This window comes from Siphateles boraxobius, unplaced genomic scaffold (assembly GCF_051911475.1).
Source record: "Siphateles boraxobius isolate OS27281-9 unplaced genomic scaffold, OSU_SipBor_1 13, whole genome shotgun sequence".
Lineage (NCBI taxonomy): Eukaryota > Metazoa > Chordata > Actinopteri > Cypriniformes > Leuciscidae > Siphateles > Siphateles boraxobius.
Genome location: NW_027508733.1, coordinates 13,491,839 through 13,518,244, shown reverse-complemented (window position 1 = coordinate 13,518,244; position 26,406 = coordinate 13,491,839). Strand labels below are relative to the sequence as shown.

At 41.6% G+C, this 26,406-nt stretch overlaps 1 pseudogene across 1 annotated transcript in view; it reads right to left on the bottom strand.

The window, feature by feature from the left end:
• The window catches only part of LOC143735398 (uncharacterized), a 154,632-nt pseudogene that overhangs the window by 2,731 nt on the left and 125,495 nt on the right, over window positions 1-26,406 (bottom strand). The window contains exons 53-62 of the transcript XR_013203164.1: window positions 21,017-21,190; window positions 20,640-20,813; window positions 12,889-13,059; window positions 12,485-12,655; window positions 11,928-12,101; window positions 10,469-10,642; window positions 10,043-10,216; window positions 9,502-9,675; window positions 9,240-9,413; window positions 3,438-3,611 (exon numbers count right to left, since the gene is read on the bottom strand). The product of XR_013203164.1 is annotated as an uncharacterized LOC143735398 (transcript). The remainder of the gene's footprint in view (window positions 1-3,437; window positions 3,612-9,239; window positions 9,414-9,501; window positions 9,676-10,042; window positions 10,217-10,468; window positions 10,643-11,927; window positions 12,102-12,484; window positions 12,656-12,888; window positions 13,060-20,639; window positions 20,814-21,016; window positions 21,191-26,406) is intronic.

Sequence of the window (26,406 nt, the reverse complement as noted above, 5' to 3'; positions counted from 1 at the left end):
GAAATTGTTGACTGAAAACTACATTGGCGATGACCTACAGCCAATGAGAGAGCAAGCAGGGAGGAGTTAAAGACCAGAATATCAATATTTTAATATATTTACAATTATATCAAACAGAAACAAAGCACAAACATTTGCTTGACCAGCAGCAACAGCAGCATATTGCAAAATTATTTATGTACCCCCAACTCTCTTTGCAGAACACACAGTCCTTGCTCCCCTCGTCTTCCCAACCTCATTTATTTTTCTCCTTTTCGGTGCAAATCAGCGCACAGGCAATTTGAATATAATGATCCATTTAAAAGTTAATGGCTAAACATATCATTACAAAAGTTCACAATGCTATTACAGATGAAATTAATGTGGATAACATTGAATAAATATATTTTCGTCAAGTTAGATAGTGGTAATTATTCACTTAAACCCCTTTATCTAAACCTCTCTATTTAACAGTTTACGAATCCGTCATGTTTGTAGTTTTTAACACTTTTTTCCCATGTTTGTAGTTCTAATCGAATTCTCGCTCAAGTCGCAATGGGTTATGGGCAATATCAGCTGTTATAGTGTGCATGGATCAGCACTTCGGATTCTGGAATACTCATTTCAACATACGATTTAGGACATACTAATTCTATTTTCGAAATACTATTTAGGACGGATAGTATGCAAATTGGGACGCACCGTATGGAAGTAAAATAATGCCAAATGTTTTTGAAACAAAAAGCATGTTGAATTGCACTACTTGAAAAAAATATGCATTGCATTAACCCTGCTTGTATTTTTATGCATTATATTTTTAGGGCTTGCATTTTTATGGGCTGAAATTTAGCATGGTTGAATATTTAAGCTGTGAATATTTAAATTCAAAACATTTCAAACACATTTTCATTAGTAAAATTTCAATAATCCATATTCACCTTTCATATTTCACATCCAAAATATTCAAACTGATTAAAAATACAACCTATAATATTCAACAGGCGGTTTTCGGTCCATTTTATTTCGCTTTACAAATTCGCTTCCACAAATTCAGTGGTTCAAATTCGACAGTAAATTCAACGTTGACATCCAGGAACTGCAGGAAAGGCAGTAGATTACCGAGCATAATCTCCATCTGCTGTTAGTCGACCTCACCAGCAGGGGGTGCAAGCGCGTGTTGTTGACAAGGCCAGAGCAACAGTTAGAGCAAGCCATTCATTCATAAAAACCCATTTACAACAATGTAAGTGTATCTGTGATTATTATGACGTCTGTTTTATGTGAAATTCAGTGTCTTCACGATTACTTTTCCTGTGTAGCCTACATGCATCTTTCTCTACCGTGAACGAGATTATAATGTTAACCTTATATTGCGGCGATTGTGCTGCATGCAGAAGGCTACTAGGATTTCCCTCAATACTTCCCCTGCTGGACATATAAAACGCTTAACGTAGCTTAATGGACTAATACAGTGGTATAAAAGACCAAACTCGCATGCAAGCAGAAGGACTCAGAATATGAACTTAACGCGCAAAGTTTAATGCTCAGCGTTTCTCAGTGATACTGCCATAAGTTGGCTTGACATTGGACATTCGCACATTTATGGACCGTCTCTAAAGTTACATACGACATTGGTATACACGTTTCTAACTTCAATAGCATTTGAAGAGAACGACTTGCAGTCCTAAAACCAACTGTAAAGTGTTCATGTAGTGATAGGCATAATGCGCAATTTATTCAAATAAATTGAAGTTTGCTATTGAAGTTAGAAACGTTTAGGCCTATAGGACTACCAATGTTACTTTAGAGACGGTCCCTAAATGTGCGAATGTCAAGACAATTTTACATTTAGTCATTTAGCACGCTTTTTAACCAAAGCGACTTACAGTTAAACTAACAATATAGGACACCAATATGAAAGTGCTATGACCCTTCCCATTTTAATCTAATGCAGTACATGTATGTAGGCATACTTCCCCAATAAGGTGCGAGTTAAGCGTTTTGTCCTGACAGAAGGGGAATCCTTGAGTATGATGAGGTATTGAGGGAAACCGATTACAATCCCGTTCATGGTAGAAAAAGCTGATAACATGTAAGGCTACACAGGGAAAGTAACAATGAAGTTAATGAATGGAACATAAATTTTGTGCAGCTTTTGTGCCTTTATCATTTTTTCAGCATATTAAGGCTACTGACCCAGATAATCATCACAAAAAACATAATGCATGCTCAATTGTTGTAAATGAGTTTTTTATGAATGAATGGCTTGCTCTAACTGTTGCTCTGGTCTTCGTCAACAACACGCGCTTGCACCCCCTGCTGGTGAGGTCGACTAACAGCAGATGGAGATTATGCTCGGTAATCTACTGCCTTTCCTGCAGTTCCTGGATGTCAACGTTGAATTTACTGTCGAATTTGAACCACTGAATTTGTGGAAGCGATTTGCAAGCGAAATAAAATGGACCAAAAACCGCCTGTTGAATGTTATAGGTTGTATTTTTAATCAGTTTGAATATTTTGGAAGTGAAATATGAAAGGTGAATATGGATTATTGAAATTTTACTAATGAAAATGTGTTTGAAATGTTTTGAATTTAAATATTCACAACTTAAATATTCAACCATGCTAAATTTCAGCCCATAAAAATGCAAGCCCCACAAATACGATGCATTAAAATACAAGCACTTAATGCAATGCATATTTTTTTTTCAAGTAGAACAATTCAACATGCTTTTTGTTTCAAAAACATTTGCCATTATTTTACTTCCATACCGCATGTGATGAAAGACGTTTAGTGGCAGAGAAATTTCCTAACATGAATTTTGCATCAACATAAAATCTGACAGGAACATTTTCAGTTGCTTGATTTGCTCGTCAAAGCTACACAATATTTAACAATGAATGATGCTATTATTCAGATTCAGTTGGTCTCTACTCCAACTGGTCTGCCACTTCTTAACAGCATTGGTCAAGAACATAAAGATCTGCAGAATAAAGGGGCTGTTTGGTAAAATGTCTTTCACACATACTTCACATATTCACTCCTCTGCAACTTGTTGATATTAATTTTCTGTAATAATCCTATTAATTACGCATCCCTCATACCTCCTACTTTTGTTTAAGCTCTGTTTGGTTTGATGCACATGCCTGCAGTTTTCCCGCTGCTGTTTGCTCGGTGGTCGAAAGCATCTTATCATACACATTTGTTACTGACATAAGTTACTGACTGACAGATGTTTCTTGTGCCACAAAGCACATACAAAGCTTATTGATTATATTACCACCCGACATAGTGGTCTGTGACACTATGACCAAAATTGATAGTTGCGGTTGATACTCGGGTGTCAATTTAAGACCCTGCTTTCATCAGATAACTATAAACAAAGCCTGAGTTCACATTATATTTGTGAAAAATAATTCCTCTAATGTCAAAGTGATTTTAAGGGGGTGTTCCTCACCTCAGTTTCTCCCATTTACAGTTTGGATTCTTCAGTACTTCACACACGGCCTCTAGTCCTTTGTTTTCTAGTTTATTCCCACTGAGGTCCAGCTCTCTCATGTGTGAAAGAGAGAAACACAGAGCTGGAGTCAGGACGACACACTGTTTCTCTGTAATACTGCATCCACACAGACTGAAGACAGAAAGAGAAACAACAAATGCTCATGAGGGAGTTAAAATACATGACGAATGCATCAGTAAATGTCATACAATATAATGGTACAACAACAGAAACTTGGAAACATAATTATGGAACCATAAACCAAAACCAAAGCATATGATTTGAGGAAACACTGAAATCATTTATTAAAGTTAAATAATTAAAGTCATTTAAGTGTAGTTTACCATCACTAAATACAAATTCTAAGACTGGATTTAATCTCAACCTGTAATAAAACAATAAATCTGGAGAGAAGATATAAAAAAGAGCATAGGACACCACCTTGCCCAGACTTCTATCCTCGTTTATCTATGCATCCCTCTCAACCGGCTCACTCTCCTTTCCCAATGACTAAGTCACTGAAAGTTCACCAAGAATGTCTATATCCAACATGATGTATCTTGTGAATCTGTTGTTTTTTCCCCCTTCGTGTTTGGTATCATTTTCAGGGTCTCAGTACAATTGGTTAAATGGCTCAATTTCACAGCAGTCATTTGTTTTTTGAGAAAGATTGAAAACTTATGAGAATTCTGTTCTCCTGATGTGGGAGGTGTCTCTTTACGATATCTGATGATCATTTGCGCACAGGAAGAGGCCTAACACAATTCCAAAAATATGTGTGTAGTAAATATTTACAGCTCTTTTGTTCTGGTCTGGGTATTTAAGAGAAAGTGGCAGAACAGTCTGTAGCCAGAAATTCCCCACGCAGTGCTGTGTCAGTTCTGCACTCAGAGACCTCACTATCCTTCTTTCACAGTCAGGTGCTATTCTTACTATTCTGTCTTTGAGCAATTGATGTTATGTATTTATTATTTCTGAATTGGCTTCTAATTGTTAGTGTAATTGGCATGATACATTTTTACCTGACAAATAAAATGTTAGATTTGATTTATTCTGTATTCTCTGAAATCATGACCAGTAGATTAAGTAGAGTATCATGTTTCTGCAAATCTTCATCAGGATAGAAAAAACCGAAGACCCAAAGTAAGGAGAATGTGGCACATCATCTGTTTTGATTTCTGACTATCACGACTTAACAAGTTGCAGCATCGTGACTAAGATAACTACATTTTTGTATGAACAAGCATGGAGCGGTTTGACTGAAATGTATTAGTTAACCCTATAAATAAGATTAGAACTGACGAGTTTCTCAGCAAACACAGAATGTTGGCACAAAGTACCCAACCTTCTAACAATGTTTTAACAACATGGCCAAAGGATTGCTATAACTACGTTGTGTGGTGAAGGATGTTACAGCGTTGTCACAATGTTGACATTTAACCACCGTTCAGGGCAATTGCTTAAGGTTGTGCCGAGGGTGTCTGGACAACCACTGGACGACATATGTACTCGTCGTCACTGCCCTGAAGCGTGAATCAGCCTTTTAAATTTCAACCAACATTGGGCCGTCTCATTCGTCATCAAGCAAGGATACACGAGTATTGTTAATTTATATATTATTATATTACATTTATATGTATAATAATGGCGTGTTAAACTCTGTGTGGCATTGGGTCCCTCATGATTGAATAACTGAAAGTATGGGATACTCAGCATCCTCACTGAAAAGACCTACACGCATTTTACCTCACCCACGCTGTTGGGCCCACAGGCGGTCCCTACAAAATTTAGCTTAAAGCTGCAGTACAAATGACGTTTTGATAAAAAAAAAAAAATTATTACATTAAATTATAGGAGCAAATAAATCAGTGTTCAAAACTGTCTCCATGCATTACCCCAATTATTTCAGTTTGACGTCATTTGTCTTTTGATGTTACATTATTAATAGTTCTGACACCTATTTCGCCGGTCTGGACGGTATACTCACCGCGTCCGCAAGAGCGTGGAGGTGTGTGCGGCAAAAATGACGTCATCGCCGTGTGGGCGGTCGTAAGCGTTGAGTGCGCAATTTCGCACCATTTCGTGTGGTGGTGTGCACACCATTTTTTGCAACTTTTCGCGTGGCTCCGCATCCGAACATGCACGACTTCGATCCGAGTCTGGCTGAGCAAGTACATCTCACCACACCGGCACCCAGTTTTTACATGTTTGCATTGTTACACAGCGAGTCTACAATAGCAGACAAGCCCTTTTAATGAAAATAAAGGTCCATGTTTTATAGAAAAGTTCACGAACCTAAATGAAAATGTTTAGTGAAGTTAGAAAATATGTAAGATATTGTCACATGGCTGTCCTGTCTTGTGTTGCACATGGGTGTTTTGTTATTTTGGGCCATGTGCTCTGGTCGTTGTCTGATCCCTCCCCCTCGTTACCTGGTTATTGTTTGAGTTCTTCCACCTGTCCCCTCTTGATTTGTTCCCTTCTTAAGTCTCCTCTTGTTTGCAGTCTTGGTCGGATCGTTTGTCTAATGTCTCCTGTTTCAGAAGCAGAGCCAGTGTCTGCTGTTCAAGAGCCGGAGGCAGAGGCAGAGGCAGAGCCAGTGCCTGTTCCAGAGCCGGAGGCAAAGCCAAGGCCTGTTCCAGAGCTGGAGCCAATGTCTGTTCCAGAGCCAGTGCCCGTTCCAGAGCCAGTGCCCGTTCCAGAGCCGGAGGCAGAGGCAGTGCCCGTTCCAGAGCCGGAGGCAGAGGCAGTGCCCGTTCCAGAGCCGGAGGCAGAGGCAGTGCCCGTTCCAGAGCCGGAGGCAGAGCCAGTGCCCGAGCCGGAGGCAGAGCCAATGCCTGTTCCGGAGCCGGAGGCAGAGCCAGTGCCCGTTCCAGAGCCGGAAGCAGAGCCAGTGTCTGCTGTTCCAGAGCCGGAGGCAGAGCCAGTGCCTGTTCCAGAGCCGGAGGCAGAGCCAAGGCCTGTTCCAGAGCTGGAGCCAATGTCTGTTCCAGAGCCAGCGCCTGTTCCAGCGCCAGAGCCAGTGTTTGTTTCTGTGTTTGTGTTTTTTCTTGTGACTGTTACAGTTCATGTGTCTGTTCCTGAGCCGGTGTCTGTTGTTCCTGAGCCGGTGTCTGTTGTTCCTGAGCCGGTGTCTGTTGTTCCTGAGCCGGTGTCTGCTGTACCTGAGCCGGTGTCTGCTGTACCTGAGCCTGAGCCACCGTCGTGGCCGCCAGAGGGGTCTTCATCGCCCTGGCCGCCCGAGGGGTCTTCACCGCCCTGGCCGCACGAGGGGTCTTCACCGCCCTGGCCGCCCGAGGGGTCTTCACCGCCCTGGCCGCCCGATGGACTGTCTGCTTCGCCCTGGCCGCCCGATGGACTGTCTGCTTCGCCCTGGCCGCCCGATGGACTGTCTGCTTCGCCCTGGCCGCCCGATGGACTGTCTGCTTCGCCCTGGCCGCCCGATGGACTGTCTCCTTCGCCCTGGCCACCTGATGGACTGTCTGCTTCGCCCTGGCCGCCCGATGGACTGTCTGCTTCGCCCTGGACGCCCGATGGACTGTCTGCTTCGCCCTGGCCGCCCGATGGACTGTCTGCTTCGCCCTGGCCGCCCGATGTACTGCCTGCTTCGCCCTGGCCTCCCAGGAGTAAGCGGTCTGTCCCTCCCTTCCCGCCCTGGTCTGTCCCTCCCGTCCCGCCCTGGTCTGTCCCTCCCGTCCCGCCCTGGTCTGTCCCTCCCGTCCCGCCCTGGTCTGTCCCTCCCGTCCCGCCCTGGTCTGTCCCTCCCGTCCCGCCCTGGTCTGTCCCTCCCGTCCCGCCCTGGTCTGTCCTTCCGTCCCGCCCTGGTGTTTCCTTCCTGTCCCGCCCTGGTGTTTCCTTCCTGTCCCGCCCTGGTGTTTCCTTCCTGTCCCGCCCTGGTCTTATGGAGCGTCTGGTAGCCGCTCCGTAGGGAGGGGGTAATGTCACATGGCTGTCCTGTCTTGTGTTGCACATGGGTGTTTTGTTATTTTGGGCCATGTGCTCTGGTCGTTGTCTGATCCCTCCCCCTCGTTACCTGATTATTGTTTGAGTTCTTCCACCTGTCCCCTCTTGATTTGTTCCCTTCTTAAGTCTCCTCTTGTTTGCAGTCTTGGTCGGATCGTTTGTCTAATGTCTCCTGTTCCCGGAGATTCCCCGTTTCATGTTAAGGTTTAGTTGTTTCATTCTTATTTATTGTGTTTTTCCCCCTCGTGGGTTTTGGCTTTGTGTTTGTTTATTTTTGTAATAAATTACCATTCTCTGCATTTGAGTCCTCACACCTTTTTTACCTTGCACGTTCTGTGACATAACGATCCGACCAAGACTGCAAACAAGAGGAGACTTAAGAAGGGAACAAATCAAGAGGGGACAGGTGGAAGAACTCAAACAATAATCAGGTAACGAGGGGGAGGGATCAGACAACGACCAGAGCACATGGCCCAAAATAACAAAACACCCATGTGCAACACAAGACAGGACAGCCATGTGACAGATATAGCCTACTTAATTTAGCTGTATAGGCTATGTTCTCATATCCATTAATTTTTTTCTAATGTCACAAGTAATAATCTCAAGGTTTACTGCTTTACATTTACAGACGCTATTATCCAAAGTGACTTAGATTGCATTTCAAGGTACACATTTTACATTCTTATCAGTTCTTGCTTTCCCTGAGAATTGAACCCATGACCTTGGCGTTGCAAGCGCCAACACACTACTGTTTGAGCTACAGGAAAGCTGTAGCATGATTCTATTGTACTTCTCACCGCTGCTTCCTGATGGTTTAGAGGACAATTACTCTGAATCGCCCCCTGTTGTTTCAAAGAATGGTACAACAAAGAGCGCGTCATTTATATGCCTCGTCCGTTTGGGGAGGTGCGCGAGCAGTCAGTGGAGGCTTAATATATTGTGTGAATTAAACATAGTTGAGCAGAATTTATGCTGGTGTAGTTTATCATTGCTATTATACAGCTATTATACTATTATACTGCACTTTGGTCTTATTTTTGTAGCTTTGTCAGATTTCAGCATTTATAATGGTAAATAATAATAATTCGTTACATTTATATAGCACTTTTCTGCGTACTCAAAGCACTTTACATGCAAGGGGGAATCTCCCCAACCACCACCAATGTGCAGCATCCACCTGGATGATGCGACGGCAGCCATATTGGGCCACCACACACCAGCTTACTGGATGATTAGGAGGCCATGATGGACAGCGGCCATTGGGCTATTTTGGCCAGGATGCAGCGGTACACCCCTACTCTTTTTCCAAAGGACATCCTGGGATTTTTAGTGACCACAGAGAGTCAGGGCCTTGGTTTAACGTCTCATCCGAAGGATGGTACTCTTTGACAGTACAGTGTCCCCATCACTATACTGGGGCATTGGGACCCACACAGACCACAGGGTGAGTGCCCCCTGCATGCCTCACTAACACCTCATCCAGCAGCTACCTAATTTTACCAGAAGGACTCTCATCCAGGTACTAACCAGGCTTAACCCTGCTTACCTTCAGTGGGCAACTGGTCTTGGGCTACAGATATGGCTGCTGGCTATATTAGCATTTGAAACTTTCTACTGATAAACATCCTGAACCATCAGTCAATTAACTTGTATTACTTTCTTTCTTCAGATGAGGAAATGCCAGAAGATGCAAGAGCTTTGGAAAATGTGACTTTGGCCTTGTTGTCTTAAAATAATAATAAAAAAGTAAACTTTAATTACACTGTAACTGCTGTATAGTATAATGTTACAAACCTTAATTTTTCCAGCTTGCATTCTGTATTGCTCAACAGAGGATAAAGGTTTTTAACTCCAGAGTCTCCTAGTTTATTTCCACTGAGGTCCAGCTCTCTCAAGTCTGATGAATTTGATGTCAGAGCTGAAGTCAGATCAGAACAATCTTCAGCTTCTATACCACAGTTTCTTAACCTGCAATCAGATGAAAAGAAAACTATTCCTTCGTTTTCAATCAAATACTTAAACACTATTTCCTTTCTTGTATGTGAGTGTTACTGACCTCAACCTCTCCAGGTTACAGTGTGAATTCTTCAGAATATCACAAAACAGTTTCACTCTTGTGTGTTTTAGTTCATTGCCACTGAGGTCCAGCTCTTTCAGGTGTGATGGGTTTGATTTCAGAGCTGAAGTCAGGGAGGCACATTGCTTATCTTTAATACTGCATTTACACAATCTGAAGAGGTAAAAAACAGAAAGGACAATGATTCAGATATATGATGATCATCTTATCTTAGAGGTATACTAGTCTTATATTTGGTCTAATAGTCTACAGTTCCCATAATCTGCTTGTAACAGTGTCACACTAGTTCTGTGTTCTAGGAACTGTTGTAGCAGCAGATGTGATTCATAATATTTCTGCAGTACTACATATACACAATCAGTACATTGAAATTTGAAATGAATTAAATTATTTAAATTAAAAGCAATTACTTATTTGTTAGACACCAGTATAAACAATGTAACTCTGTTCTCTTAAATTACATAACTAAACAGTAAACTTTTATTACACTGTAACTGCTGTACAGTATAATGATTCTAACTGTAGTTTTTCCAGTTTGCATTGTGGGTTCATCAGTAGATCACTGAGGTTTTTAAATCCTGAGTCTCCTAGTTTATTCTCGCTCAGGTCCAGCTCTCTCACATGTGATGGGTTTGAATTCAGAGCTGAAGTCACAGCAGAACAACCTTCATCTGTCATTTTACAGGACCTTAACCTACACCGAGAAAGAGAGAGAGAGAGCAGAAAATAAGACAGAAGAAAAGAAAGTAACACTTTATTTTGTAAAGTCACATCACCTTAATGAACACACACAACAAAAAGATAGCCAGATGAAGATAAATCATCTTTATTCCAACAGATCACAACATACTAAGGTGATTAAATACTTAAGCTCATTAAAGTTTTTTGATTTAAATGGTTGAAGTGATTTTAAGCATTTTGATTCTTGTTTGTGAATGTTACTGACCTCAGTCTCTCCAGTTTACAGCGTACATCTGTCAGTATATCAGATAAGTGCTTCACTCCTTTGTTTTTTAGTTCATTTTCACTGAGGTCCAGCTCTCTCAAGTGTGAAAGGTTTGAACAAAGAGCTTGAATCAGACTGAGACACTGTTTCTCTGTAATATTGCATCCACACAGACTGAAGACAAAAAAAGAAAGGACAATGGTCAAATTAAGCTTTGGAAGATTTGGGTCATTTGTCTGACAGTAATTTGTCATTTGAAAGTCATACCTGTAATTCTTTACAACAGGATTTTTCAGCAAAAATGTTTAAGTTACTGGGTATCCCAATACACAATAAGTGTATTGTGATTGTCAAAAAAATTGGTAACCTAACAGAATTTCATTACGTTTAGTGACAACATATTACAATGTTTACATAGTAGGACTGGTAGGCTACAGTTTTTATCAGTGCTTGACACAAATATCAAGATTTCAATTCATAAGCTTGTGATTTGATTCTGATCTTGATTCAGCATAGATTAATTTGGATAAATATCAGGTACAGTAGCTACATGATAATTTTTCTCAAGGAAAATATCTCTCTACTAATGCTGTAAACATACAGGGAGCCTTTCAGCTGGTATTATTATTAAAGGTTCAAATTAACAACTCAAATTAATATAATGTGTTTTTTATAATATAAAGTGATAATATTTTTAGTGATATGAGTAAAAATATAAGAAATATTTAATATAGTCCATATATTTATCAAACTTTTCCTTTCTATGGTTATTTTTCTAGCTAACTACTATAATATGGTCATTAAATGTCTTTCCTGAGGTAATTGTTCTCCAGCTTTTTTACTGACCTCTTTCCATGGTTAAAACACTGATTGATCGATTAACGAGACATGATACATTTCAATAAGTTGTACTGTATCTTTCGACATACCTTCCAATGTTCATTTGAGTTTATTTACCAACTAGTAGAGGAAGAGTGATCAGTTCAAGAGCCGCAACTGAGGCGCTACAGCAATCTGGCATGTTTCATTTCTTGTTTAAATTTTGTAATAAAATTGACAATTTTAGTTCCGGAGCCGGAAGATCCAATTAAGACTTTGTTTCATATTAAAGTAACCTGCTCTGTCTTGTCTGTCGGTGTAAGTGTCCTCTTTTGCTTCTAAATTTTTCACTGAGTGAGAAAATGGATGTGGAGCATGAGAACAGTGTCTGAATGCATGAGAGTTGACAGCCCTGCATATATGTGTAATTCAATTTTAATTATACAGAATTAATCAGTAAAAGTTATTTTAATTCTAATTGTGTATGTTTTTAATTGTCAGCTTAATTTTAATATTTAATTTTATAGTAGTTGCTGAGAGAAAAATATTTAAAAATACTACTGAAATTGTATTATCCACTACTGTAAAAATAATATTAAAAGTAATGTAACATTTTAAACCATTAAATTAAAATACTCACATAAGTTTGTTGAGTTTACAGTGTTTATCCTGCAGTAGAGCAGCGATCTGATTCACTCGTGTCTCTTCTAGTTTACATTTGCTCAGATTCAGCTCTCTCAGGAGTAACGGGTTTTTACCCACAATTCCTATCACATACTGACAGGCCTCATCTGCAGCAGGACTTCTCAAAAACCTGCAGAAAAGAAGATGAAAGTTAAAGGGTCTTTCTGACTTTTAAGCAAGAGTGTGAGAAACATCTGCACATAAAACTGGCTTGTGAAACTGCATGTTTATGAACATCTGGAGACTCATAGACCTGCTTTAGTGAAACAGTGATACCATGAATCTGGACTTGGTGGAAATTAAACTACAGTACATTCAGAAACATTTAATACCATACTACTGAATACCATCAGTACCACTGTACCAAAACAAAACTCTGTTGAAATGTATCATTTATACCACACTTCCCCCAGCTGCAAAAACTTGTATGGCTTATTGTATTACTGAAAACATATTTTGTATGAATATTCAGCCTGAAAATAACTAATTATGTACTTTTTCATCATGTCTCACCTCAGTTTTAGTTGACACTTTGGATCCTGTAGTACATCAAGGAGCTGCTCCACTCCTGATTGTCCAGGATCATTTCCTGTGAGATCCAGCTCTATCAGGTGTGAAGGGTTTGATCTCAGAGCTGAAGCCAGAGCTTTATAACCTTCTTCTGTGATACTGCAGTCTGAAAGTCTACAGAAGAGACAATTTATAAAATGTATAAAAATATAATTAAAAACACAAATTGTATTATGCGCGCGCACACACACACACACACACACACACACGCACACGCACACACACACACACACACACACACACACACACACACACACACACACACACACACACACACACACACACACACACACACACACACACACACTCAAGTTAAGTGCAGTCCAACAATGGTTCATTGAACTCACCTGAGTTTCTCCAGTGTGCAGCTTGTATTTTCTAATGCATTCTGGAGTTTCTTCACTCCTGAATCCTGCAGATTATTGTTACTCATGTCAAGCTCTTTCAGACTGGAGTTTGATCTCAGGACTGTAGCGAGAGCTGAACAGCTTTCCTTTGTTAGATCACAATTACGCAGCCTAAAATGATGAACATGAGAGGGAGAATTTACATCCTCATTTCCAGAAAAATTGGTACATTTTGTAAAATGCGACAAAATCAAGAATCTGATTTGTTAATTCTCTTGAACTTTTGTTTAACTGACAAAAAGGAGAAAATTGTTTTTCCAGTATTTTTTACTGACCAACTTAATTATATTTTGTAAAAATAAACATTCTGATGGCTGCAAAACACTCTGTTGATGGCTGCAAAAAAAAAAGTTGTGACAGAGGTATGTTTTTTTTTAAATATTTTCAATAAGAGACAGATCTGTACTGCAGGTGGAGAGTGTCTACGAAACCACACTGTTGTAGCACGTGCAGAATGCGGCCTGGCACTGTCTTTCTTCCGAGGAAAGATGTCATATTTATGGCAGTATATGTCTCTGTAATAGACGCCTCCACGTCAGTGGTACCTTCACACAAATGCAAGTCACCCCTGCCGTTTGCACTTTTGCACCTCCATACCATGACAGATGTTTGCTCTTGCACCTGTCACTGATGAAAGTCTAGATGGTTCCTTTCAACTTCACCTTTCATTCAGAACTCAATGTCTGTTTTTTCCAAAAACAAGCTGAAACATGGATTCATTTGACCACAGCACACATTTCTATTGTCTTTTAGACCATCTGAGACGAGTTCGGGCCCAGAGAACTTGGCAGCATCTCTGCATAGAACTGATGTATAACTTTCTCCTTGAGTAACAGAGATTCAGGTGGCATTTCTTGATGGAGCAGCAGACAGATATTTGTCTTCAATAACATGTCTTCTTTCAGACTTGTGGTGGAAAAAAAGTCCGAAATACACATTTAGGTCTTTATTTTACTACACTGTGTCTGTTTGCGTGTGTAGACTTCTCATAAATTCATCAAAAGTTGTCGTTATAAATCATCCCACTGCTCCGCGATCGTGGTCTGCACACTGTCATCACACACACCGTTAGAAGGCTATCTCTCTCCTGTACAATACTGCCAGATCCAAATATGGTCATTTCCTTTTTATCAGCAACCAATCGTGAAAGTAAAAGGGGGGATTTAACTCTAAATGCGCAATCTCATTGCCTGATGCTAAATCTTTAAAGCCCTTTTTCTTAAAATGACTTTTCTCTCATACTCCAAGTCCAAAATCTCTTCTTCAGTAGCACCTATATACACCAAACTTTCCAGTCTTGTACCTAGTTATATTATGAAGACATTTACAGAGGGATTTGTAAATATATTATTCCTAGCCTGATTTATGTAACATTTTATTCCAAAAAACATGGCGAAAATCATTTTTTTAAGGCTATTGGCAGTATATTCTGATTTACAGGATAACAAAAGTAGATATCCATAAATCCCTCTGTAATTTTTCCCCCATCTAATATGGGAACACAATGAAAAAATAATTTTGAACCTGGCTTTATCCAATACTCAGATTTCGTTTTTTAAATTATATGCAAATTAGCGCATATTTAATTAGATAATGCCTCATTTGCATATTTAAACATTAAATTACAGAAAACTTGTAATACATTTTTTTCTCATCTTAATGTAGGTAATCAACTGGCAAAGTTTCATGGTGATATCTGCTAGTTAAAAAAATTACCCTATTCACCTGTAGTGTCTCGCCTTAATTCATCGAACTACAATCTAATCTACACTCAAATAGCTAAAACTGATTAGTACAAACATTTAAATTGCACATAAGGCGGTTTTATATAAACATTTTGATTGTGAAATATAGTAAACATTTAAAGGACTATAAACTGTAATAACTTGTTTTCATGACAGATTTATTCAAACATCCATTGAATAATGAAGACACCTGAGCTGAGGCAGCTACAGTGATCTGTCACGTGCATTTAAGAGCGCATAAACATTTATTGTTTAAATTTCATAATAAAATTGACAGAATTTTAAAATTGATACTTTGCTTCATATTAAAAGTTGCAAAGAAGGACAAAGCTTTTTGCGATTTTTGGATGTTTTGTAGAAATTGTTATATTCTCATTGATTTTAGTTCCTTATCTGTGCTCTGTGTACGAGAACAGAGGACCCTGTTTTTCTTTGTTATGTTTATACAGCTTGAGGGTGTGTGTGAGACACTCAGCAGGTGGTTGGGCAAGTGAGCTCAGACTTCAGAGGTGAGAAGACCCTCTGCTTTTGGGGAAGTCATAAAGTTCCTTTGTTCCTCTTGTCTAAACAAGAGATAGAACAGTATAAGACTGTTGGCAGCCCGCTGCTCAAGGTCTCACTCCGCCTACAGCTGGACTGTATGGATGGACTGGGAACTTCTTGCAAGAAAAAATCTTTTAAATACAATTTGAATCCTGATGTGTGACGCGGCGAACAAGACGAGAGACGTGCAGATCCATTTGCAGGGCTTTATTCCAAAACATGGTCGTATACAGGCAAGGTCAACAAACAGCAAACAGGAATTGCAGAGGCATGACACAGAGTTATCCTTAGGGAAAGCGTGGGTCGACGATCGGCAAACAACATCCAACAGGGGCAAGGCAAAGAGAGATAATCCAGGTAATCAGCAAAATCCAAACAAGGCGCTAACAGAGTCCAAAGGGCTAGGCTAGGGGTAAATCCAGGAAACACGGGCTAGAATCAGAACACAGGGAAACAGGCAAGGCAATGAACACTGGATGGGCTCAGTAGAGTAGCTAACACTAGGGGAGCGCTAAACGCAATACAATACTCGGCATCAGGGAGAGAAAGTCCAAGGCTTATGAAGAGTGTGAGATAGTGTGTGATAGTTCTCAGGTGTGAGCGTGATTAGTGGAATCAGCTGTGTGAGTCGTCAATGCAATGAATGATGGGGATTGTAGTGAAGTGCAAGAGTCCATACTGTGATTTGGTGACCTCTGGTGGTGATTGACCGGAAGTGCATGTACCAGATTCGTGACATAGCCCCCCTCCAAGGAGCGGCTTCCAGACGCTCTTCCACAATCCACGATGGCGATGGAGCAGAGGCGGAACAGGGGTCGGGACGGAGACAAAGATCTCTGCGGCAAAGCAGAAGACCCCCAGACAGGAGCAGAATACCACCACAGTAGAGCAGACGAAACAAAAGGCCTCCACGGCAGAGCAGAGCACCACCACGGCAGAGCAGCCTGTGCAGGCGACCAGGGCGGAGCAGGCTGTGCAGTCGACCAGGGCGGAGCAGGCTGTGCAGTCGACCAGGGCGGAGCCGGCCGTGCAGTCGGTTCAGGAACCAAGGGTGGAGCAGGCTGTGCAGGTGACCAGGGTGGAGCCGGCCGTGCAGTCGGTTCAGGAACCCAGGGTGGAGCAGGTTGTGCAGTCAACCAGGGCGGAGCAGGCCGTAGAGTCGACCAGGGCGGAGCAGGCCGTGCAGTCGACCAGGACGGAGCAGGCCGTGCAGTCGACCAGGACGGAGGAGGCCGTGCAGTCGACCAGGGCGGAGGAGGCCGTGCAGTCGACCAGGGCGGAGGAGGCCGTGCAGTCGACCAGGGCGGGGAGGCCGTGCAGTCGACCAGGGCGGAGCAGGCCGTGCAGTCGACCAGGGCGGAGCAGGCCGTGCAGTCGGGACAGGAACCCAGGGCGGAGCAGGCTGTGCAGAAGAGACTGAGGACCATGACAAGAACTGGGACCTAGGGAACACAGAAACACACAAAACCGACAGAGTATCTATGGTCCCAAGGACCAAGGCAGGGAACACAAGTTCGTCAGTACTTTCCCTGTTGACAATTGAGCTGACAAACAGTTCATGAGCATGCTTATTGACTGTAACTAGACTGACAGACATTCCAAAATCAGACTCTGTGGTAGGAACAGGACAGACATAGAGAGCATTCATGGTTTCTGAGTTCATGACAGAAAGGGTTAAGAGTTCAACGGCAGGTCTTTGGGCTGTGACAGGGCTACTAGAGCCCAAAGAGAGCTCGGGTAAGGTTTCTGGGGTCGTGACTGAACTAGTGGGGCACGAGACAGGTTCATAGATTGAAATGGGACAAACACATGGTTCGACAAATACAATGCTTAAATCAGAACTGACAGATAGTTTAAATTCAGACTCAACAGCAGTACTAGGACAGACAGATAACTCCAGTTTAGATTCCTTGATGGAATCAGGCAGGACAGATAGTTCAAAATCAGCCACCTTGGCTAGTTCAGAACACAATGATAGTTCGGCATGGATTGGAACTGGACAGGAAGACATAACGTGAGCAGTCTCTGGCTCGGCAGACGTGACGTGAACTGTCTCTGGCTCTGGACTGGACGGGACCAGCGGTGAAGGTTCTGGACTGGACGGGACCAACGGTGAAGGTTCAGGGCTGGACGGGACCAGCGGTGAAGGCTCTGGGCTGGACGGGACCAGCGGTGAAGCCTCTGGGCTGGACGGGACCAGCCGTGAAGCCTCTGGGCTGGACGGGACCAGCCGTGAAGCCTCTGGGCTGGACGGGACCAGCGGTGAAGCCTCTGGGCTGGACGGGACCAGCGGTGAAGCCTCTGGGCTGGACGGGACCAGCGGTGAAGCCTCTGGGCTTTGTGCGGTGGGCACGACATGTACAGTCCCTGGTTCGGTGGCCATGACATGAGGAGTCTCTGGATTGGTAACAGGGCAAGACGAGGATTTACAGACGGCTTCCAGAGCCGTGACAGGATAGGACAGGAATTCATCAACGGTTACCTCTGACACCTCCGAAGGTTCTGCAGCAGACGCCGCCACCTCTGGAGGTTCTACAGTGGTAGCATTAAGAATCAGGTAAAGTTCATTAACATGACAGGTACAGTTCTCCTCTACGGTTCCCTTGACCGTGACATGACAGGCTGAGAGGACATTGCTGGGCGCTACCACCATACAAGGGGCGGAAGCGAGCACTGCTGCTTCGGGAGGTTCTGCAGCGCGTGCCGCCACCTCTAGAGAAACTGCAGCGGGTGCCATCACCTGGGGCAGTTCTGAGGTGGTATATGCAGCCCAAATGCAACATAGAGCGATCCCCATCATGGGAAGCGTTTCTGACAGGGTAATTAGTGCAGGAACAGAAGGATGAAAGTGAATAGGTTTGGGGATACCAGCTGCGCGTGCAGACCCCAGCTGGGCATCCCTCACACTGGAAACCAGACTAGGAAATCGAAGGACTGAACTTGAATCTCTGGGTTTGGCAGACAGGACGTGAGAAGACTTTGTGTGGTCAGCGGTGCCCTGACGAGACTCTGGAAAATCCGCTGAGATGTGAAGGGACTTGTGACGATCAGTTGAGACATGACTTGACTTGTGATGATTAACTGTGACTTGGCTTGACTCGTGACGATCAACGGTGACTTGGCTTGACTCCTGACCATCAACGGTGACTTGGCTTGACTCATGACTATCAACGGTGACTTGGCTTGACTCATGACTATCAACGGTGACTTGGCTTGACTCATGACGAACAACGGTGACTTGGCTTGACTCATGACGAACAACGGTGACTTGGCTTGACTCATGACGAACAACGGTGACTTGGCTTGACTCATGACGATCAACGGTGACTTGGCTTGACTCATGACGATCAACGGTGACTTGGCTTGACTCATGACTATCAACGGTGACTTGGCTTGACTCATGACTATCAACGGTGACTTGGCTTGACTCATGACGAACAACGGTGACTTGGCTTGACTCATGACGAACAACGGTGACTTGGCTTGACTCATGACGAACAACGGTGACTTGGCTTGACTCATGACGATCATGGTGACTTGGCTTGACTCATGACGATCAACGGTGACTTGGCCTGACTCATGACGATCAACGGTGGCTTGGCTTGACTCATGATTGGTAGCTATGACGGAACGGGATGTTGTTGTGTCCGCCACCTTGTGAGCGTGCTCTGGTACGGTCGACATTATATGAGTGAGTGCGGAGTCGCATTCCTCTGCGACACCCACAGTGAAAGCTGAACCAACAGACACCAAGGCATAATCCATAAACTGACTGAGAGATGAATAGGGACCCTCACAGACTAAACGTGATCTGAGCGGTTTATTAATGCCCTCACAAAAGAAATCAATGAGCACACAATCCGGCAGATCAGAAGAATAGGCGAGATCCAAATACTCTTGTATATATTCCTCGAGCGATCGCGAGCCCTGCTTGAGTCTTAATAACATTCGTGCTGTGTCCATACCTGGCCAATCTCCACAGGAAAAGCCGCTGGATCCTTGTAGGGCCGAGTATTCTGTGACGCGGCGAACAAGACGAGAGACGTGCGGATCCATTTGCAGGGCTTTATTCCAAAACATGGTCGTATACAGGCAAGGTCAACAAACAGCAAACAGGAATTGCAGAGGCATGACACAGAGTTATCCTTAGGGAAAGCGTGGGTCGACGATCGGCAAACAACATCCAACAGGGGCAAGGCAAAGAGAGATAATCCAGGTAATCAGCAAAATCCAAACAAGGCGCTAACAGAGTCCAAAGGGCTAGGCTAGGGGTAAATCCAGGAAACACAGGCTAGAATCAGAACACAGGGAAACAGGCAAGGCAATGAACACTGGATGGGCTCAGTAGAGTAGCTAACACTAGGGGAGCGCTAAACGCAATACAATACTCGGCATCAGGGAGAGAAAGTCCAAGGCTTATGAAGAGTGTGAGATAGTGTGTGATAGTTCTCAGGTGTGAGCGTGATTAGTGGAATCAGCTGTGTGAGTCGTCAATGCAATGAATGATGGGGATTGTAGTGAAGTGCAAGAGTCCATACTGTGATTTGGTGACCTCTGGTGGTGATTGACCGGAAGTGCATGGACCAGATTCGTGACATGATGTATCTTACGCTGTGATGCTATTTTGTTAGTTATTGTTTTTGCCGCAACAGATGGCAGAAGAGATACAAATGTTTAGAGAAGTTTTGTTCATGCATCAACAGAAAAACAGCACAGACTTAGCAAAAAGTTTTTGAAATATTTTTGTTTTGTTGCAAAAAGCCATGAGCCATTGTTGCTTGCAAATACTAGCCTGGTCCCACCAGACTCTCGTACATTTCATTTGTACAGAGAGTCTGGCCTCGCTCCATTGACAAGCGTTAACTTCCTTGTAGGCAGGTACTCTGTTAAAGTTTAAAATTATTGGATCTGCCCAGAGCCACTCTGGATTTGCCTTAACCAATCTCTAACGTTTGGTCGTGACATACGACGACTCAAACTAGCGCACGACATCAACGTCATCGTTCTCAGCCACTCCCTCTGTTCGCTGATTGGAGCGGTAAAAAATTGACCGGAGAAAACCAAGGAATACACCACAAACCCAGACACAGTACTGAAGGAAAATACAAATTGAGCGGAAGTGCGTAGGAAGGCGGAGCCAGGCTATGCAAATACTGCAATCTTTTGGAAATCTTATCTCTGTACTTTTGTCAGTTAAATGAGTTAAATAAAGGTTCAAGAGAATTAACAAATCACAGATTTTTGGATTTTATTGTCCCAACTTTTCTGGAAATGGGGTTGTACACTTACAAAATACTTGATGACAACATACTGTACAGTAATTAATGAGAATTATTGTGTTTTGGTCAACTGATTTTTTTTAGATACCTTAAATGTGTAATTATAAATGAACACAATACTCACGTCAGTGTGTTGATTTTACAGTGTTTATCCTGGAGTAGAGCAGCGATCTGATTCACTCGTGTGTCTCCTATTTTATGTGTATTCAGATTCAGCTCACTCAGGAATAATGGGTTTTTATCCAAATGTCTAATCACATACTGACAGGCTTCATTTGCAGCAAGACTTTGTAATAATCTAGAAACAAAGGAAGTACATTGATAGTTCACAACTGTACACTGCAGAGCTGTCTTCTACAATAACAAAGATCATCACAAAGATTTTCACATCAAATGCAACATAAAAAAAATGGGAACGTAAAGATATGGTAAAACAATATAATTATCTTTCAGATACAATCTTAAAACTATTGCACTTTAATATTTGTAGAAAACATTTACCTCAGTGTCTTCAGCTGATAGTTTGGATCCTGTAGTAAATCATCGAGCTCCTTCACTCCTGATTGTCCAGGATCATTTCCTGTGAGATCCAGCTCTATCAGGTGTGAAGGGTTTAATCTCAGAGCTGAAGCCAGAGCTTTATAACCTTCTTCTGTGATACAGCAGTCTGAAAGTCTAGAACACATGAAAATCTGAATTACTGCTACATTTTAAATTAATTAATGTCGGCCAAAATAGTCTGAATCACAAAATGATTTTAACTAAATCACACTACAGTTGAATACATAATCAGATATGCAGTTAAACGTTTTTTTATTTTTATTTAAGCTTTATTTAACCAGGTGAGCACATTGAGAACACTTTCTCATTTACAATGGCGACTTGAAAACTCCCACAGTAGTTTTATTTAGTCACTAATGTGCAAGTTCATTAGTTAGAATTAATAACTGCACAGCTAGTTTTGCATTATATCATATTATAGTTCCTTATCATATACATCATAAACAGATTACTTAATTTCCCCCCAAAGGTCATTACAGCCTACAACAGCAAACAATACGACAAAAATGAAAAAAAAAAAATGTCTCCATTAAATTACCTTTAACTATCTATAGTATGCATTATTTCTTTCTCCTACTCTTTCTTTTAGAGACTAACACAAAAACAGAGACAACCTACTAATGTTGTCAAAAATATTTTGACTGAAATATTTGAAATGATTCCAATATTTTTTTCTGCTGTATCGATACACAGATACTGCCAGTTCTCTTCTCTCCAATGATGACTTGACATAATTCTCTCACTCACTTGTTGGGTGTTTTGTGTATAATTTTACTCATTCCCGCAGGTATCGCGCTCACACCAAAAGCCTGTGCACCACTGATCCATAAAAGTGACACACATAAAGCCGCCTCTCAATCAGCTTACAAAAAATTTAGTTATTTTTCGTGACTTAATGCACTTTATTCAGTCTTTATTTGAAACTCTAAACAAATTCATGCAAATGGCACTCTGTCCCAAAATGTGTAAACTCTAGAGACCATGACTAATGCAAATACCCATTGCTTTCAGACACTCAGCATAATGTATTTTCTGATGTCAGGAACATCTTTTAGTCCTTATCTCTAAGCATTTTATGTTATTGTATTGAGTATGATACAAAGTTAATATGTATTGATAAATTATTAACTAGTCGCTTGGGAAACTTGAGATTAAAGTGGACAATATTATGAAGCGCTTTGATGATACCGCGGCTACGACAGCGGCACTTGTCGCTTGCCAAGCCGAGGCCAAAACGCGCATCTCCCAGCTGGAGGATGACATCGCTCCGATAAAAGACCGATTGGACGCGTTGGAGAAAGCGAACAAGAGGCTGAAAGATAAATTATCTGAACTGGAATGTCGGCAAAGACGGAAGAACATCAGGCTGTTAAATCTGAAGGAGTCTATTGAGAGTGAGGAGTCACGTGCCGATTTGGGCGGGGTCTGAGCCTGTCGGCCATGATGGTAGGAGATGCTATCGGTTGCCAGGGGCAACGCCTTCAGAACTTCACAGAGGCGCTACTAAACATTCCAGAGCTCTTTAATTTTCGCGCATTTATTATTTTCACGCATTTATTATTTTGGCGGGACAGAGACGGATCTACGAATATGAGGGGAAAAAAGGAAGAAAGTAAAGCAATGCAAAAAGATATGGCGAAAGAAAAGGGACCTTACAGGAACAAGCTCACACCAAGCGCAAAACAGCGGTATTTGGAGAAGTAGCATCAAGATATTTGTTCTTTTGCACTAATAACAGTAGGCCTATTATTATTATTACTTATGTTGTCCAAAAAATATATATTCAGTTCTCAATAAATATTGTTAAGCCATATCAAGTTGTTTCAAGCATTTATTTCAAAGAAATAAAAAAGTAATGAACAAGGCACTCAAACAACACTTTTGCACATGTTCGTTAAGGCACAGCAGAGAATCTTATCAAAGGCATCAGCCAACCAAGCAATCCAGCGTCTCGTCAGGTCAGAGACTTGCTTTCCCTGATGTTGTGTCCATTTCGGTAACCTAAAAAACTGTATTCCATTGTTCCTATGTTTTCCGTATGTATCGTGTGAGGTACTGGAGCAGTTTTTAACGCAGCAGTGACGTCCAGGCATGGTAAAACAGTGCGGAATTGCGAGAATCTCCTCTACTACCGAGTTAACAACACACGTAAACAATCATGTTTTCATTGTTTTGCCGCGGTAATCCTGCCAACATGGCGGAGAGGGGAGGGGCTCTGTACAATGACGACAACTCCTCACTCTCAATAGAAGGGAGTGACCCGCTCGCGGTTTTCGAGGCGTTTCTTCCCAAGCTCCTGCAGCTACCCGTCCAGACCATATCCGTTGACCGTGCCCATCGGGGCTTTGGAGTACCTGAAGAGGATCGCCCGCGTGCTGTGGTCATCAAACTCCAACACTCCAGTGATGTCCTGAAGATAATGGCAGCGGTGAAACGCCTTCGGAATCTTCAGTATGAGGGTCGGCCACTGCGCATTGTCCCAGATGTACCTCCAGACGTTCGGGCTGCAAGACGTGCGTTTAATAAGGTCTGCGCTGAACTTATTAGGATGAACATACGCTTCAGGATGGCTTATCCAGCTACTCTGTTCTTCAAGGTAAACAAACCGCAGAAGTCATTTAAGGACTCAAACAAGGCCGAAGCTTTTCTTTCAACCCTCACTGGACTGGTAGACATTATCAATGTGTTTATGATTGCTTTATTGCCCCTTCTAAGTTCATTACTGATAAATATGCGCGTTTGGGGCACAGTGGGTACTATGCACAATATGTTACATCCTAATTGGAGAGTTGGTAACTTTATCGTGATTGTTAGTGTGGATGTACAACATACCCCCCCCCCCCCCCTCTTATTTCACAGGGTGATTCGGGGAGGGGAGGGTAGGAAAAAGGGGAAAAAAAGAAGAATATGGTCCTAGGTTTTCTGTATGGAATGTATTTTTGCAATCGATTTAAATTACAAAATAATGGGAGTGATATACATAAATTGTAGTATTGAATATGAGAAATTTGAACATTGCCTCTGAACCTCTACCAATACAAGTTGTGATTATTACAACCCCGAAGATCTGAAACAAAATAATGACTTTTCTTTTTCTCTAATGCATCTACATATTAGAAGTCTTAAAAAGCATTATGATGACCTTGTTGCACTTCTCCCTAGTACTGGGAAAAGCTTTGATATCATTGGTTGTAGTGAAACTTGGATGAGTGAGCAAACCTTTTTTCAGATATTTATAAAAATAGATGGATACTCATTGTATTGTATTAATAGGCAGGGTAGAATTGGAGGAGGGGTGTGCTTGTATACAAATTCTCATTATTCAGGAAAGGGGTGTCATGATTTGACAGTTGATGATGGTCACAGTGATTCATTATTCCAGAAGTCAAAATGGAGAGTGGTGCATGTATCAACATTGGAGTAGTATATCGACCACCAAATTCTGACTATGAAACATTTAGAAACCACTTTGATAATCTCCTTTTCTGTATAAATCAGATTAACAAAAACAGTATTATTATGGGTGACTTTAACATTGACATTTCTAATGAAGATTTTAAGGGAACTGATTTTCTAAATACCCTTTACTCCTCATCATTCTATCCTACTATTGATAAACACACGTGTTACAGAGAGAAGTAGATCTATAATAGACAATATTATAACCAATTTACAAAATACTGGTTGTACATCAGGTGTAATATTTTCTGATATCTCTGATCATTACCCTGTTGTGTTTTTTACAAACTGGATAAAAAGAGTGTCAGATCCATGTACTAAAAGGAAGGCAAAAGTTATTAATAACAAATCACTTGCAAATCTAATTCAACACCTCCAAAATAAAAGCTGGGATGAAATATACAATACCCTAGATCCCAATTTTGCTTTTAATTTCTTAATTGATGTAATAACCGATGCTATCAATGCGACTATTCCAGAAAGGATAATCAAACATAAAAAGGAAACTCATCCATGGATCACCAAAGGAATTTTAAAATCTATCCAGAAGAAGGATAGACTTTACAAACAATACAGGAAGAATCCAAATAGTAATAATAAAATCTTATATACACAGTATAAGAATGAATTAACAAATGGACTGCATTTATATAGCGCTTTCACAGACCCAATGGCCACCAAAGCGCTTTACATATTGCCTCACATTCACCCATTCACTCACTCATTCATACACCGACGGCGGTGTCAGCCATGCAAGGCACCATCCAGCTCGTCGGGAGCAGCTGGGGTTAGGTGTGAATAAATTAACAAGTTTAATACGAGACAGCAAAGCGAGTTATTTCACTAATCGTTTTAAAATTGCCTCGGGGGATCAAAAGAAATCTTGGAAGGTGTTGAATGAGATACTTGGCCGCAGTAATAAATCCTCAGTTATCCCTGACATTGTTGTGCCAACCCAATCAAATAATGATACATTACCAGACTTATTTAATAGATATTTTGCCTCTGTTGGAAAGAATCTGTCTCAACAATTTGGTCCACCAGGGGATGCCAACTATAAAACATTCTTGATGAATAATTATCCCAGTTCTTGCTACTTTAGACCTACCTGTAAAATTGAAGTTACTACCATTATTAATAAAATTAAAAGCTCTTATACAGCTGGTGCTGATGGAATCTGTAGTATGATCCTCAAAGTCATAGTGAATGAAATAGCTGAGCCATTTGCTTACATAATTAATTTATTATTGCAGTATGGCATAGTTCCTAAACAAATTAAGGTGGCAAAGATAATACCAGTATATAAAACTGGGGACAAAAGTGATATTCAAAACTATAGACCAATATCAATCCTGCCAACGTTGTCTTAAGTACTAGAAAGGGTGGTTTATTCACGACTTGTAGATTACTTAAATAAACACAACATATTAGAATCTTCACAATATGGCTTTAGGAAGAATAACAGCACCAGTATGGCCATTTTAGATCTTGTAGAAAAAATAAATGATGCTTTTGAAAGAAAAGAAGCCGGTATTGGGGTTTGTCTCGATCTTTCAAAAGCATTTGACACGATTGACTTTCAAATTTTACTTGGCAAATTGTCGCACTACGGGGTCAGGGGTTTGGCTCTCCAATGGTTCAGGGACTATATTTATGGAAGACGGCAATATGTAAGCTTAAATGATATTGACTCTGGATTGGAAAATATAGTACTTGGGGTTCCCTTTCAGTCGATAATGTCAGACGTAGTCGACGGTCGACTGAATGGGGATCGCGCTAGAGAGCCTATCATCTTCGATTACTATTGAACGAGCCAATGAAATTTGGCGTGCGTGATTTGCATCACACACTCCGCCCCCGCGGCGCGGGTA